Raw genomic sequence first — 18417 nt, 5'->3', positions numbered from 1 at the left:
CAAACCTTAATGTTATGGTTATTATTAACTTTATGTATCAATTTACTTGAATACAAGCTACATGCCTATACTGTATCTAGGCCTAAAAAAAACTAGGCTAGACCTAAAATTAATGAAAAAAAAAGCCTAGGCCTATCCTAGCCCGACCTGACCTCATAACAATGGTTAAGAAATCTTGATAAAACTTATGAAAATCATTTATCCCATACTTAACATAACCTATTTTGAAGCAGCCTAACCGTATCTAACTCTACCTAATCCTACCCAGTCTCACTTAACCATACCATACCCGACCTAACCCAACCAGTCAAGCCTAAAATGACCTAATCCAACCTAATCTAACCCAGCCTAACCTAACCAAATATAACCCATCCCAAAACCTATCAAAACCGACGTATTCTAAAGCAATCTAACCTAATCCGTCTATATCTAGTCGAAGTGAACCCAACCCGACCAAAAATTACCTAATCAGACCAAACCCTGCCCAAAGTGACCTAACCTAACTTTCGATCGGCTATATATTCGCTAAGAAAAATTGCGGTCCGAACGTCTACGGATGGCACATTCCAAGTTTCGCCTGTTCTGTGTACACGTACACTGTGTGTGTGTGTGTGTGTGTGTGTGTGTGTATTTACCTATTTGTAGTATACAGGAATTGAGCAATGCTCGTGTTGTCCTGTCTCCATATCCACATTCATCAAGTCTACCTTTACACACATGAATGTTTTTCTCATGCACCACCTCTTTGTCTAAGTCGTTCCAAATATTTAAGTATTTACCTAATATACCTAATTGTGATATACACGGAATGTACTATGCTCGTGGGTTTCCGTCGCTGTTTCTCAATAAGTCGAATTTAGCTTTAAACTCGTTAAGTTTTTAGACTGTACGATCTCTTTGTCCAGGCTATTCCATAAGTCTATACTTCTGTAAGGAAAGCTATATTTCTTGATATCCTTCAAGCAGCTTGACTTTTTCAATTTCATTCCATGTCCTCTTGTTGCTCTCTTACCCCATACAAACAGATCTTCTTTGTCAATTTTATCTACTCCCACCATGGTCCTGAACACCGCAATCATGTCTCCCCTATTTCTCCTTTCCTCTAACGAAGGCAAATCCAGTTTTTCCAGCCTCTCTCTGTATGACAGGTCTGTCAGACTGGGGACCATCTTGGTTGCTGTTCTTTGTATTCTCTCAATCTTGTTTATATCTTTCTTTTTGTGTGGGGACCACACTACCGCTGCATATTCTAACCTGGGGCGGATCATGGCCACTATCAATTTTTTTATCATTTCCTCATCCATATAATGAAATGCTACTCTTATGTTAGTCAAGAGTTTATAAGTCTCTCCAACTATCTTGTTAATGTGCTTTTCTGGTGACAAACTATCTTGGACCAGCACTCCCAAATCTTTCTCTTCTCTCCTTTTTGTGATTAATTCATTACCCAAAAAAAAATTCAGTGATGGTCTCCTGGTACTTTTACCCATTTCCAATATTTTACATTTCTTTACATTAAATTTCATTTCCCACGTCCGGCTCCAATTGTGTATCCTATCCAAATCCTCCTGCAGTATTTTACAGTCCTCCTCAACCTCTATCTTCCTCAAGATCTTTACATCATCAGCAAACAGACTTGCATAACTGTTCACTCCATCTACCATATCATTTACGTAAATCAGGAACATTACTGGCGCCAACACTGAGCCTTGAGGTGTGTGTGTGTGTGTGTGTGTGTGTGTCTGTCTGTCTGTCTGTCCGTCTGTCTGTCTGTGTGTGAGTCGTGTGTGTACGCAGGAGAGCCTGTGTTTGCGTCAGGGAGGGATACTGAGTGTGGAGGGATGGCTGAGTTCATATTAAGCCTGTGTGAATAGAGGTTTTTGTATGCATGTTAGTAAATGTGTGTGTGTGTGTGTGTGTGTGTGTATTTACCTATTTGTAGTATACAGGAATTGAGCAATGCTCGTGTTGTCCTGTCTCCATATCCACATTTATCAAGTCTACCTTTACACACATGAATGTTTTTCTCATGCACCACCTCTTTGTCTAAGTCGTTCCAAATATTTAAGTATTTACCCAATATACCTAATTGTGATATACATGGAATGTACTATGCTCGTGGGTTTCCGTCGCTGTTTCTCAGTAAGTCGAATTTAGCTTTAAACTCGTTTAAGTTTTTAGACTGGACGATCTCTTTGTCCAGGCTATTCCATAAGTCTATACTTCTGTAAGGAAAGCTATATTTCTTGATATCCTTCAAGCAGCTTGACTTTTTCAATTTCATTCCGTGTCCTCTTGTTGCTCTCTTATCCCATACAAACAGATCTTCTTTGTCAATTTTATCTACTCCCACCATGGTCCTGAACACCGCAATCATGTCTCCCCTCTTTCTCCTTTCCTCTAACGAAGGCAAATCCAGTTTTTCCAGCCTCTCTCTGTATGACAGGTCTGTCAGACTGGGGACCATCTTGGTTGCTGTTCTTTGTATTCTATCAATCTTGTTTATATCTTTCTTTTTGTGTGGGGACCACACTACCGCAGCATATTCTAACCTGGGGCGGATCATGGCCACTATCAATTTTTTTATCATTTCCTCATCCATATAATGAAATGCTACTCTTATGTTAGTCAAGAGTTTATAAGTCTCTCCAACTATCTTGTTAATGTGCTTTTCTGGTGACAAACTATCTTGGACCTGCACTCCCAAATCTTTCTCTCCTCTCCTTTTTGTGATTAATTCATTACCCAAAAAATAATTCAGTGATGGTCTCCTGGTACTTTTACCCATTTCCAATATTTTACATTTCTTTACATTAAATTTCATTTCCCACGTCCGGCTCCAATTGTGTATCCTATCCAAATCCTCCTGCAGTATTTTACAATCCTCCTCAACCTCTATCTTCCTCAAGATCTTTACATCATCAGCAGACAGACTTGCATAACTGTTCACTCCATCTACCATATCATTTACGTAAATCAGGAACATTACTGGCGCCAACACTGAGCCTTGAGGTGTGTGTGTGTGTGTGTGTGTGTCTGTGTGTGTTTGTGTGTGTCTGTCTGTCTGTCTGTGTGTGCTGAGTCGTGTGTGTGCGCAGGAGAGCCTGTGTTTGCGTCAGGCAGGGATACTGAGTGTGGAGGGATGGCTGAGTTCATATTAAGCCTGTGTGAATAGAGGTTTTTGTATGCATGTTAGTAAATGTGTGTGTGTGTGTGTGTGTGTGTGTGTGTGTGTGTGTGTGTGTGTATTTACCTATTTGTAGTATACAGGAATTGAGCAATGCTCGTGTTGTCCTGTCTCCATATCCACATTTATCAAGTCTACCTTTACACACATGAATGTTTTTCTCATGCACCACCTCTTTGTCTAAGTCGTTCCAAATATTTAAGTATTTACCTAATATACCTAATTGTGATATACACGGAATTACTATGCTCGTGGGTTTCCGTCGCTGTTTCTCAGTAAGTCGAATTTAGCTTTAAACTCGTTAAGTTTTTAGACTGGACGATCTCTTTGTCCAGGCTATTCCATAAGTCTATACTTCTGTAAGGAAAGCTATATTTCTTGATATCCTTCAAGCAGCTTGACTTTTTCAATTTCATTCCATGTCCTCTTGTTGCTCTCTTATCCCATACAAACAGATCTTCTTTGTCAATTTTATCTACTCCCACCATGGTCCTGAACACCGCAATCATGTCTCCCCTCTTTCTCCTTTCCTCTAACGAAGGCAAATCCAGTTTTTCCAACCTCTCTCTGTATGACAGGTCTGTCAGACTGGGGACCATCTTGGCTGCTGTTCTTTGTATTCTCTCAATCTTGTTTATATCTTTCTTTTTGTGTGGGGACCACACTACCGCTGCATATTCTAACCTGGGGCGGATCATGGCCACTATCAATTTTTTCATCATTTCCTCATCCATATAATGAAATGCTACTCTTATGTTAGTCAAGAGTTTATAAGTCTCTCCAACTATCTTGTTAATGTGCTTTTCTGGTGACAAACTATCTTGGACCTGCACTCCCAAATCTTTCTCTCCTCTCCTTTTGTGATTAATTCATTACCCAAAAAATAATACAGTGATGGTCTCCTGGTACTTTTACCCATTTCCAATATTTACATTTCTTTACATTAAATTTCATTTCCCACGTCCGGCTCCAATTGTGTATCCTATCCAAATCCTCCTGCAGTATTTAACAATCCTCCTCAACCTCTATCTTCCTCAAGATCTTTACATCATCAGCAAACAGACTTGCATAACTGTTCACTCCATCTACCATATCATTTACGTAAATCAGGAACACAAGTGAAGAGTGAGAGCCGTGGAAATGAGTTATTTAAGAGGAGCCTGTGGAGTCACATGGAGAGACAGGCTGACGAATGAGGATATAAAGGAGCGTTGTGATGTTGATGTGGATGTGATAGGAAGCGTTATGAGGAACACACTGAGGTGGTTTGGCCATGTGGAGAGGATGGAGGGTGAAAGACTGACGAAGAGAGTGTATGTGAGTGAGGTGGAGAGGGAAAGAGGGAGGGAGGCCGAGGATGAGATGGAGAGATGGGGTGGAGAGGTATATGAGAGCGGGGGGTGTGAGTTGGGAGCAGGGCAGTGAAATGGCGGGGGACAGGGCGACTTGGAGGCGATTTGTTTGTGGCCACCCCAAACGGGATTGAGGAGTCTGGCAATAGATAGATAGATAGGAACATTACTGGCGCAAACACTGAGCCTTGAGGTGTGTGTGTGTGTGTGTGTGTGTGTGTGTGTGTGTGTGTGTGTGTGTGTGTCTGTCTGTCTGTCCGTCTGTCTGTGTGTGTTGAGTCGTGTGTGTACGCAGGAGAGCCTGTGTTTGCATCAGGCAGGGATACTGAGTGTGGAGGGATGGCTGAGTTCATATTAAGCCTGTGTGAATAGAGGTTTTTGTATGCATGTTAGTAAATGTGTGTGTGTGTGTGTGTGTGTGTGTAATTCTAACTCACAGAAGAATCGTGGAAGAGAATTACATGCGCTTCAGTTGAAGGTGTGGGATGATGGGTCTCTTTGATCCCACTTGAACACATACAAGGCTTCAGCATGCAAGTATAATTATGCAAACACACACACACATATACACACAGCTCTCTTTCTCTCTCTCTCTCTCTCTCCAACTCTCTCTCTTTTACTCTAGTTCATATTTCAAGTGCATATGTAAGTCTATGTCTGACCTTTCACCATATATGTCTGCCTGATTCGCCACGGCTACAATATATCATCTTGCCTGGTCATTACTTACAGCCTCGTATCTGCATAATAAACCGTGAAATATTGTAACTGGCGGACCGTGGCAGGAAAACGAGAGAAAAAGAGGCTGGATAAGAGAAAAGGAGCCAAGAGTAAAAGCAAAAAGAACAGGGAATGAGATAAAGAGAGCAGAGACTGACACTAAAAGCATAATGGCATGAATGGGGCCAGAAAAAGTGAAAGAGGAAGGACAGAAGACAGAAAAAGGATAGACACCCAAAGCAGCACTACACTGAGTGAGTGGATGGTGTGCACAGGAAAATGGCACAGCTAGGAACAATTTTACAAATGCTGTACTTAGTCTCCTGTCATGACACCATCACTCCAGCAACCAATGTTTGTGCAGTGGGCATGGTGAAGGATGACCCTCCTGTCCTAAGGTGCTTTCAGCAGAGGTAAAATGGGTTTATAGCTTCATAAAAACCTATGCATTTGTGTCTCCTGTTGCCACTATTTGGTAACATGGAGGCACCTTTCATACTCAGAGGGTTAAGACGTCTTCCACAGTGGTACTGCATGTCATTACTGTACTTTCAAGTTTATAAATGATATATTTATTAATTTCTATATTAACCCAGTGACATTAAGTTGGTGCTTTAATACAGGCATGTTATTTATAAGTTAACATATTTAGAGAACAATTATGATGCTATAGCATGTGTAGGTCTTTTCACCTGATGGCAGCTGTCCATGGCACCACCACCGTGCATTGTCAAGATGGCAGTTATGGAGCAGCATGTCATTACCAATGCTAGGTATTAATATCAACTACCCTGGCATAGTAAATGGTTCCTGGACTACAAAAAACCACTTGGTTTGTCAGTCGGGGTAGAATCACCAGGAGGTAGCACTACACAGTGTGAGTGGACTGCAGGTGCCCCATATTATATGAAGGCAAGTTATAAGTACACACTCACTCCCTCACCATTCCAGCCCCTGGAATCCTGACTCCACCTCATAAATATCCTCATTTAAATGCTTCATATTCTGGCATTAATATCCTGTATATCTCAGGAGTCAAGATGGAGAGATGGTTATTTTATGCTGTGTTAAGTAGACAAACAGACAGACTGACAAATGAGGAAGTAAAGGAGTATTGTGGTGTTGATGTGGTTGAAAATGTTAAGAGAAATACTCTGAGATGGTTTGGCTATGTGGAGAGGATGGAGAATGAGAGACTGACCAGAAGAGTTTACCAGAGGTGGAAAGGAAGAGGGGGAGGGGGAGATCAAGAATGAGGAGAGGGATGGAGTGGAAAGGATGGAGAATAAGAGACTGACTAGAAGAATGCATGTGAGGTGGGGGGGGGGTACCAAGGATGATATGAAGTGGAGACGATGGACAATAAGAGACTGACTAGAAGAGTGCATGTGGGTGAGATGGGAAGGGAGACCAAGGGATTTGGAACCCCTTTTAAAGTGGCAGCGTCCGGACTGACTCTATCGGATAAGTACACGTGAGGCTACAGAACGTGGTGAAATTTTTTGGCCAATCAGATGAAGCTGGGATTCTGTAAACTTGAATGGTGAGTGAATGGAAGTGTGTCCCATTGAACTGGGCAGACTCTGGCTGTCTGGACGCTGCTACTCCTCACCCCACCCTAGGGTCTTATAGGAGGTCTGGATGATGATAATGATGATGAAATATGGAAGAATAAAGAAGGTAATAACTTATACCATTATTTAGCAAATGAAAGTATTAAAATAATGAATCAAAAAATATATAATAAAACAGGTACTGATGCTGATGAATTAAAATGTGAAGAACAGACATAAATGCTGCATCACAATGGGCATGACCTCAGTTGTAGATGTTATACAACTCATGAAACAAGTCTTCAAATTTCAGAGTACTGAATGGTGGATAAATAAATGTGAAGGCCAATAACCCATGCACCTGACTGATTTTTATTCCTACTTGACCATTTTCTTACTTAATTTCACTATGCTACCCACATGCCTGTGCTGGAGAATAGGGATGGGAAGACGATTATATGTAAGGTGAATTTCCCCCATACACAAAACTTCCTTTGGATGATTTAGAGAATGTACAAAGCAGTTTGCCACATTTATGTAAATGAATATGCTGAAAATACACCAGTAATCATAACATCAATAGACAAAAACTATAGGAAAACTACAGGATGCATCTGTTAACCTAGAACCATAAGACTGTGCAAACAAGACAATGAATAACTACATCTTAAAACTCTTACCTTCTCCAGTCATATTTTCTGATGAGTCTCGTCGAGTGGCCATTAGGTCTGTCTGGTGGATAATTCTGCTATGTATTCTCAGGCGTTGTTACCTGTGAGGTGGAGAAAGTAAAGGCATAATGAGATTCATAACATATCATATCATTTATAGAGGTTCCAGCATGCTTGCATACATTGGCCTTGATCACCTATTGGCAGCTCTCCATCCTGCTTGATCTCTGGCAGCCTTCCTGTTCAGTCCCTTATCCCTGAGGTCACACTATGACCCTGTCCCAGGTCTTTTTCAGTCTGCCTCTCGCAACCCCTACCCTCGAAGTTCACATTTCTTACTTTTTGCACCAAACTGTCATTCTCCATCCCCTCCACAAGCCCTTATCATCTCAGTCTACCCCTCCTCATCACAACACTAATACATGTCTAGTCCCATCCTTCCTCTAAATACTTTAGTTGTAAACCTAGCCCCCCATGCCTTGCATTCAAGGATGCACTACACATCCATCTAACCATTGTCAGTTCTATATGTTTGAGCCAACAAATACAGCATCGTCTTCCTTTACTGCCCAGGTCTCACTACCATACAGCATTACATTCCTAACACATGCTGCCTACAAAGATCCCTTAGCATGGAAGGAGAGCCCTCTCAATGTCAGGAGAGGCAACAGCTCCCTGAACTTCTTCAAACCACTCCTTACTCTGGCCAAAGAGATGCTCCAGCCTCACCTCCAGTACATAACATGTCTCCCAAATTAATAATAATAATAATAATAACAATAATAATAATAATAATAATAATAATAATAATAATAATAATAATACATTAATAATCTGGTCTTTTGTTTCTCAAAAGCACCAGTCCTTCCATAAGGAATTCTCTAGCTCTGGAAACACGTATACATTATTTTTACAGTTACAAGAATTGTGACATCTCTCATATACAATACAAACTTCATCAGTTACAAAAAAAAAAAAAAAAAAAAGAGAAGGAAAAGAAAGGGGCAATAATTAAACCCTACAATCATCTGTCATAATACCTCTCTTCAGGATGTAGCATTTTTAAAAAAGAAAGGCTTTTAGCTGTCTCTTAAAGGATTCAGCAGAGGAGAGTTGTCTCATGGACAATGGCAATCTATTATATAATCTAGGGGCTCTATACACAAAAGAACAATCAGCGAAAGATGACTGGTGGATGGCTCCTGGCTCATCAAGATGCAAGGAATCATCTTCACTGCATAACATCACACCTGGGCATGCCAATGGGAGTTTTAACAATTCAGCAAGATACTTCAGTTCACCAAACTTAAGACCCCTGAATGTAATAAGATACAGTTTAAATATAATTTTAGCCTTTACTGGTAACCAATGCAACTCATTTAGGAACAGGGTAGTTGAGGTTCTCAGGAGGAGACCAAAGACAAGCCGTGCTTCCCTGTTCAACACAGACTGAACTCTTGTTAGTATATTATTTGGAAGACCAACCCACAGTGAATTACAATAATCAACACGAGACAAGACCACTGCATGGACCAATGTTAAGAGGCACCGTCTATTCAGGAATTTTCTCACAGCGTACAGATTTCTGATATGCAAGTTACACCCTCTGACAACTTGATTAATATGTTCTTGGTGATTTAACTTTGAATTGAAATAAACACCCAGATTTCAAAAAGAGCTGACTGGATGAAGCTGTGGCACACCAATGTTCAAAACCAGGGCACTGTCAGTGTCGTCACCCCTTCTGTTTCCTCTGATGATGATGATGATCTCAGTTTTCCCATCATTTGGCTTAAGTTTCCTCTTAGCCATCCAAATCTTAATATCAGACAATAGAGATTCAAGCTTAGTCTTAGTATCATTGATATCTTACATCTTAACGTAGAGGTGGGTGTCATCAGCATAAACATGATAGAAATGATGGGACAAAACTCTTCCACACACTCAGGAGACTCACCAGCAAGATCAATCCTTTCACACCTGACAATCTACAACACACCACACACATGAACTCTGCATTATCTCACAGCATTGCAGGTGGCTGTCATGCCGCTTGTGGGACAAAGTTTAAGAGGTGACTTCTGTGCTCTATAGCACATAAAAAACAAGTTACTTCCTAATTTTCAGTTATAAGGACACTTGTTGCACTGTACTGTGGTATGGACATAGCCTACAAGAGCACAATCGCAAGCACTACACTTAGCACTAAATATGCTACATGAGCATAATAGCAGTTAAGGTTATGATGTTCTCCTTATAATTTTTACATTTCCTCACTAATCATATCACATTGTCATTTGTTACTACAGAGTCACCTACAAGGTGCTGAAGTAACGTACTGTAATTATGCCAAGTTGCCACACAAGGGAAAAAATGTAGCACTTAACTTCACCAGAGATAGTCACTCATTTGCTTATTTTTCTACCACTAATTACTTGTTATGCACTTACAAAGTAGTTTTCTGTCTCTGCAAGTACTCAGCTTTGGTCATATAAAACTACAGAATAACAGTCCAGAATAATGCTCGTAGCGAGCATCACTTTCACTTTCGCTATTGTGTAGTACACAGCAGTGTCACTCACCACTGTCTCCATGCTCATTATTACACAAATTATTTATTTTCTAACATATTGAAACTGGGTATCTACACATTACAGTATATCCTGAAGTGTTTAGAGGTGTGGTACACTCAGAAGCACTCCTACTTATAATCGTCATCCCATCCCTATTCTCCAGCACAGGCATGTGGGTAGCATAGTGAAATTAAGTAAGAAAATGGTCAAGTAGGAATAAAAATCAGTTAGGTGCATGGGTTATTGGCCTTCACATTTATTTATCCACCATTCAGTACTCTGAAATGTGAAGACTTGTTTCATGAGTTGTATAACATCTACAACTGAGGTCATGCCCATTGTGATGCAGCATTTATTTCTGTTCATCACATTTTAATTCATCAGCATCAATACCTGTTTTATTATATATTTTATGATTTATTATTTTAATACTTTCATTTGCTAAATAATGGTATAAGTTATTACCTTCTTTATTCTTCCATATTTCATCATCATCACTTGTGTGTAGCACACTGCATTGTCACTCACCATTGTCTCCTGATTCATTGTTACACTGATTTTATATTTTTATGTACACTAAACCATTATCTTGACCTGTATATACAATGTTTTCTGACTCAGAACCATTCAGAGACATGGAAGCACTCTGCCATACAAAGGCCTACCATGCACTTGGCACACATCATCACACATGCAGCAGCTTTAGCCTTTTTTCTCCTCACTTCCACTTCCTCACCCATTGGAGTTGCTGTCAGAGGTGACACTGGATGGGAGGTGGTTTGGTAAACTGAGATTCATTATCTCTAGGTTTTACTGTACTGTACAGTACTTATATTTGTGTTAGTTGCATGGATTTTCTAAGTTTTTCATATACTATACAGGTGACTATGAAAATTGGCCTTTACAGAGTATAAAGATTATTTTGTATTAGTCTGAATAACCTTGCCCAAATAAACTACAAGAGATGATATCTGGGGCAGGTGGCAGGACAAAGCAGGGAGGGTGGCCATGTGCAGTTTGCCACAAGGGTATGGGAAGGAACTCCATCTTCTGCAGTATTTGTGAGAAGTGGGTGCATATGAGATGTAGTGGTACATTTTTTCCCTCATGTGACAACCTGGCATAATTACAGTACGTTACTTCAGCACCCTGTAGGTGACTCTGTAGTAACAAATGACAATAAGTGATATGATTAGTGAGGAAATGTAAAAATTATAAGGAGAACATCATAAGCTTAACTGCTATTATGCTCATGTAGCATATTTAGTGCTAAGTGTAGTGCTTGCGATTGTGCTCTTGTAGGCTATGTCCATACCACAGTACAGTGCAACAAGTGTCCTTATAACTGAAAATTAGGAAGTAACTTGTTTTTTATGTGCTATAGAGCACAGAAGTCACCTCTTAAACTTTGTCTCACAAGCAGCATGACATCCACCTGCAATGCTGCCTTGCATTTGCCTCGGAGACCCACGTTCACCAACCGCACAGAACACCTCCTATTCAACTCACTCCCCCTCCAACCATGTACCACTTACAAAGCCAGTTTCTTTCCGAGGTTAGAGGAAATATTGTAGTTTATGTGAATAAAATATATACATGTTGGGTTAAGTATAAGTGGGTCATAACACCTTAAAAAACACCCCATTTTACCCATATATGCTGCACCAGCAATATGGGTTAAAAACACCCTGCCCCAGCCAAATGATCATTGGCTCATTGTTGTCCCCAGTTAGCCTGTTATCATCATCATCATCCGGACCTCCTTTCCCTCCCTAGCGCAGGGTGAGGAGTAACAATATCCAGACAGCCTAAGTTTGCTCAATCCAATGGGTCACGCTTCCATTCACTCATCATTCAAGCCCCTGGAAGCCTGGCTCTATCTGCTATGCCAAAAACATTCACCACACTCTGTAGCTTCACATAAATGTATCCGATAGAGTCAATACAGAAGGTTTACTGCAGTGTATGCTTACTGCACTGGTAACGTCATCAAGTGGTGGCCAACAGGTTTTACAAAAGTGTAGTTATTACATGCTGTACAGATTACTGCTTACCATATGATGGAACAACAGAGATGCAATTCTGGTAAATGGGTCCTTCTTGTCTAAATGAACAGTGTCAAGACCTCTTGCTGCCACAGCCACCATAAGGAGGCACTGGTGGCCACACCTTGTCCTGCATCTGGGGATTGAAATAAAGAAATGGTTACAGGTGGTTCTTTAAATCTATTCTCTAATATTTTTAACATACCCAACAGCGAAACATATTAACATTATTTCACTTTATACAGGTTAAAATGAAAATATACCTAAGCAGATTTTGTCTTTATCAATGAAAGAAAAGTTGAGGGCATTCATTGTTAAACCCTGTCACACTTAACTATAAAAAAATAAAAAGTCAATACTCTGACACAAGGTAAGCAATTGTATAACTGTTGCAATAAAATATAACTAAAGGTGAAAAGCAAGATACAGTATAACCTTGAAGTTAACATGAAAACAATACAGATAAAAGAAAACACCAGCCTTTGCAAGACAACCCCCAATGACCACAATGAAAGCAAGACACCGTTCACAAACACCTGTATGCACTAAGAAAATGTTATCAAATTACACACAGTTTTAATTTTGTTGATTTCAGCAAGCAAAAAACCTTAGCAAGATTATGTGATACAGAATTTTAATGGCAAGAATAAATGCGACAAACACATCTATCCTAGAAAGTCATAGGATGACTTAAACATCCCTCACCCTATCATCATCACTTCCAACCAAGCTTCCCATCACAAAATGGGATAAGAATCATCCAAAAAGAGGAAAGAGGAAGCACACAATAGAACTAATAAACAGAGCATCCAGTGAAATGGGCAGCACAACCTTTCACACACAATTCGAGCCTTCAAAATCTTGGCTCAGCTTCACAGGTGCAAAACTATCCATATAAACTTCACTTGTACTTTTCCTGTTCACATGCACTTATGTGCGCATCTGTGGCACAAAGTATTCCCATGGACTCCCTTGCTAAAAAACAAAATGTGCCATAACTGTCTTATGCATCTATTTTCACATTTTGTCCTTCTATCTTAATCATCTCTTACTTCCTTAACTTCCACACCTCATTTTCTCACACATTCCTTCACCATTTCCAGCCATCATCTTGGCCTTCCCTACCTCCTTCCACCTCTTCCCATCAAGTGCACACAACAAATTCTATTTAATAACATCACTGAAACAATACTCTCAATGAAAGGTAAGACTTTTGAAATAACACTTTTCCTATACAGTTCTGATACAGTAGTGTACTTTGTAGTAACACACCAACAAAGCTGCAATGACAACAAAGAAGCTGTATATATAGATATAGATTTTATATACAGTAAAACCTCTAAGTTGGAATAATAGGGGCTGAGGCCATTTTGAGTTCACTGAATTCCTAACTTATGGAAAGTGTGAGGCATCCTGACTAACCAGAAAAAAAATTCCTTACCATGTTTGCAAAGGGTGTAATCTAAGCATAAGGAGGAAAGGCCTTTTGGTAAGATATAGAGGTGTTATGGGGGCACAAGATCACTTCTGTGCAACATTTCCACTTCTGTGCAACATTTTTTAACCATAATCACAATTGCACTACCTTACACTTTATATACAGGCCTTAAGAACACTATTACACTATACATACACTTTATACAGGCCTTAATCACTACTGTTGAGAACTATTGTATGCAAAATTAATCACTATCAGAGTTACTGCAGAAAATTTGTGCAGGCAACTCTGAGCTGACATGACACAATCGTGGAGGAAGCTGGGATATACCGGGATTTGGCCGGGAATTTTACATCTTATGTGTTGGTTTTCAGACTGGAAGCCACTATGGACCCTCACAGGCTAAAACACGATGACCCTAGTGTGTCATGCCAAGACTGGGTTTCCATTAGATGACATTTTACAACTTAGGGATTTTTTTCCAGGATTTTTAAGACGATATTTTGAAAAATCTATTCCATCCAACATATAATCCTATGTTGCCCCATGAGAAGCATAGAAGCCTGGGCCTAGGCAACTTGGTCCTGACATTTAAGATGACAGTGACCAGCCTCACTCATCCCTGAGTGGCATTTGATGAGCAATAAACCCCAGCCATCCCTTGGATATAAACCTATACAAGCTCAATCCGATTGGAATGCCTTGATTTCCCACTAAACCACCAGGCGCCATAATTTGTACACATGGTTAAAACCGAGAATAGTAAGTGGCTTCCTGATGTACAGAAAACTGCTTGGCTTGTCACTCAGTGTAGAGTCACCCATAGGCAGAAGCAAGAGGAAAGAATGAGGGAAAGAACAACAGAAGAGGGAATATACTGTACTGTATTACAAATTATTTACATTTAGAATAGACATTCAGCAGAAATACACCAGATTACACTACCACTACTGCTATTACTACTACTACTCCAACTACCACTACCATATACCTCAACTTGCCCAACACTGTCTTCAGTAACCCATTTCATACATAGTTCAGTGGCTGAGCAATGCAATGCTACAGCTAGTTATCCTTTCCACAGCACTTCTTTGTGATGAGCATCATATTCTAGTGTTTAACTATTGTTCAAACTCAAAAAATTCAAGATGCTGAGAATTTTTAAACCAAAATGAAGAGCATGGCATTATTTCAATTGGCTTTTCTTACAGCTCAGTTTTCAAAACTGGGAGTTGTCACTTTTAGACTAAATTAAAGTGAAATGAGTATAATATATTCTAATGTTTATTCTTACAAGATCATTATCAAGATGAGGGGCAGTTGAGGCCAAGTTCAAGAAAAGAGTATGGCTGCTTTTTTTTTTTTTTTTTTTTTTTTAATGCAAGGAAGAAGAAACCATAGGCAAGGAGCCCGCACACCATTCCTTCCAAGAAAAAAAAATGCAAAAACAATACAAAAGAGAGCCAAATTCAAGATCCGCTCATTTCGAGATACCTGGACACACTGTGTTTGAAAGACTGGAGATTATAGGTAGGCCTAAATTTGTCCTTTTGCAGCTTTTTTTGTAGCACAAAGGCAGAAAGACAATACGACATCTACATCTTACCCATAACACTTCAGGACTAACATTATAGTCTAGAATTACTCTTGTTATGGATGATGAATGAAACTCTTGTTACAGCTCAGGAATATGGCTGGAAAGAGAATTTTAGGCCAGGTTAGAGTAAAACCTGTATACTGCCATTTACAGTAGACTGCTTCATCATGGTCAATGGCTCAGCAAACATTGCAACCCCTTGATGCCAGGATTCCAGGGGCCTGAATGGTGAGAATGGCCATGTGGCTCATTCAACTGGATGAACACTGGTTAGTATCTCATTCTATCAAGTTTTTCTGCCTCTCTGGACCCTACCTTGGGGTGAGAAAGGTGTGGATGATCCCAGTAACACATCAGCCACATATTCTTGCTCCTATAGCCAGTTTTTCTAATAAAGGGTCATTCCCATGACTAACATGAAGATGTGGTTGCATGGACTTTGACAAACCTTAACTAGGGGTTAGGAATGAGTCCATTGTTACCATACCCTATCATCATCGATCATCCGGACCTCCTTTCCCACCCAAGGGCAGGTAACTTGGTCTAAATCTGCCATCCCTCCATCTTATATGCTAAACTGTAATACTAGACAAATATCAAAAATATAAGGCTGGTCACGAAGTGCCTATGGGATGAATGTAGAGACAAACCACTGTCTTTCTACCAATAAGCTCTGTGAAATAACCCACAAATGAAAATATGAACCTAGTTTTTGTAATGCACCTATAGTCAAACTAACCCTCTCAACCTGAATACACTTGGCCATCAACTAACTGAAAAGGAGCTAGGGATCTTTACAAAGTTGTTGCATGGAAAATTGAGCCTTAAGTATGGAATGTTTCTCCTTGGTTACTAGTCAAAATTACTCACCCAATCTTACTACACCTGGCTGTAAATTAACAGAAAAGAGACAAGGGGTCAATGCTAGACAAGACTTTCTATACGAATTCTATCTATCTATCTACTGCCAGACGCCACAATCCCGTAAGGGGTGGCCATTTGACTTTGAGTTATTTGTTTTATGGGGAGGGGCACTAATCCTCCACCAACCCATTTGTTGACACATAGGGAGCACGTATGGTTTGGTTATATGGTTACCACCCAGCGTAGTAAATGGTTTCTTGGCTTACAGGAAACCATTTGGCTTGTCACTCAATGTAAAGCCACCTATAAAGGAAAGAAAAGCAATAAGAAGTGACAGGAAAGATGGGAGAAATATGAAGAGAGGAGGACAGGCACAGAGAAAAAAGAATGATAAAGGCTAAGGAAGAAGTAGGCAGCTTTACATCAAGTGAGTGGATGGTGGATTTTTATAATTTAATTTGTATCATCGTACCAAAGACACCAACATCCTTGCATGGATCGGCCTTGGTCAGCTAATGGTGGCTCTCCACAATGCTTGATCAGCTTCAAGTCACTCCAGGCCCTAATTTACCAGCTCTAGTCATTGTGGCCTCACACCCTAGTCACACAGGCCCCTTTTTCCTGACAGAAACCTACTCATTACGGCCATTACAGTAATACCTCGATATACGACACCCCTAGATGCGATACCCCGGCTTAACGATTGGGGTAGAAATACCACCATACCCCGCCTAACGATGACCAAATCCTGGTTTAACGATGGGTTTTGATTTTTTTGGGGGGATGAAGTACGTGAAAGGGTACAGCAGGGAAGGAAGGTTGTTGGTACACTGAAAGCAGTGATGAGAAATAGGGAGGTGAGTATGGAAGTTAAGAAGTCACTGCATGATGGTATTGTGATCCCTACCCTGACGTATGGAAGTGAGGCGTGGACCTTGCAAGAGGGGAACAAGTCAAGAGTGAGAGCAGTGGAAATGAGTTACTTGAGAGGAGCATGTGGAGTGACGTGGAGGGACAGGTTGACGAATGAAGAAGTGAAGGAACGTTGTGGGGTAGATGTGGATGTGGTTGAAAAGATTAGGAGAAATACACTGAGGAGTGTAGGCCATGTGGAGAGTATGGAGAATGATAGACAGAGTCAGAGGGAGTATGGAGGTGAGGTGGAGGGAGGGAGAGGGAGGGAGTAGACCGAGGATGAGGTTGAGTGATGGAGTTGAGAGGTATATGAGGGAGGGGGGGGTGAGTTGGGGGGAGGGGAGTCAAATGGTGGGTGACAGAGTGACTTGGAGGCGTTTTGTCTGGGCCACCCTTTGCGGGATTAGGGCGTTGGGCTATAGATAGATAGATTTTTTAGATTTTGATGACATTTTAGACGAAAATTGTGTGTTTAGGTTGATTTATAAACTGTTTTTAGACTTAGATTAAAGTGTTTTAGCCATAGGTGGAGTGAACATTGTCATTTTGGGGTACAGTTTACTAAGCTTGATTTTTTCCAGACTTATATTTGATGATTTTCTGATTTTTTTTGTTGGCTTTAGTGAGTTATTTACAGGTATTAGGCTTAAGTTACCTTCCTTGACAGCCGTAAGGCCATTTAGATTGGCTTTAAACTTGTTTTGGGGTTCATTTGGGCTTGATTTTGGTGGAAACTCAAGGCTGAGAAAAGCTCCACAGCCACATTCCCTCAATAAGACCATGACTAATGAGACTGGAGCTGTACTGACCTTGATGAGATTCTGCTGGGGGTAGAGCCAGTGTCATCCAGGAAGGAGCTGTCTGCTGAGATGCATGGAAAGTCACCCATCAAGGATCTTCTCTTGCTGTTGTCAGGAACAGTGATGTGACGTGGTTATGACAAGATACTGAAATGTATACATCATATATTCAGATATATATGCCTCCATCTACTAACTGAAATCCCTACGCTACATGCAGCAAGCCCTTTATATCCTGCAGACAAGTGCTTACACACAAATATACTGTATATCATGGGAAAAGTTAAACTTACATGAATGAAGTGCCTACTACTGTAGCAGTAAGGGTAAAACCACATGTAATATTAATATATTGGTACATCTCAATACTGTACAGACCTTCAACTTTAATATGCAGACCAGATACTGACACACACAAATATTCAATAATTACTTTCAATCACTAGCTGAAAGAACTTCTGGTCAAAGAAAAATTAACATTGCTATAACTCTTTGAACAGCACCATATAGCACTGAATACACATAAAGTTGTAATTATACGAGAATATATAACCCCTCCACTTCTGTGATGCATTTCATATCTTCTTGCTCGTATAACTTAATACTTTCCACAATCCTTGTCTATCCACCCTGTCATATGCTTTCTCCAAATCCATGAAAGCCGCATACAACTTCTTTCCCTTCTTTAGAAACGTTTCCACT

General features: G+C 40.3%; 1 long non-coding RNA gene across 1 annotated transcript; it reads right to left on the bottom strand.

Moving 5' to 3' along the window:
- Nucleotides 1–7538: 7538 nt before the first annotated feature.
- Nucleotides 7539–17794, bottom strand: LOC145389969 (uncharacterized). The gene is made up of 3 exons (XR_013895551.1): nt 17725–17794; nt 12111–12237; nt 7539–7584 (listed from the first exon to the last, which is right to left on the bottom strand). It is a non-coding gene; the product is annotated as an uncharacterized LOC145389969 (long non-coding RNA).
- Between the last annotated feature and the right edge of the window lie 623 nt (nt 17795–18417).

Source organism: Coenobita brevimanus, unplaced genomic scaffold, assembly GCF_032717465.1.
Source record: "Coenobita brevimanus isolate Jiangsu-jjx unplaced genomic scaffold, ASM3271746v2 jjx.HiC_scaffold_2664, whole genome shotgun sequence".
Taxonomy (NCBI): Eukaryota; Metazoa; Arthropoda; class Malacostraca; order Decapoda; family Coenobitidae; genus Coenobita; species Coenobita brevimanus.
Note: the sequence above shows the minus strand (reverse complement) of the source record. Positions and strands in the feature narration are given on the sequence as shown.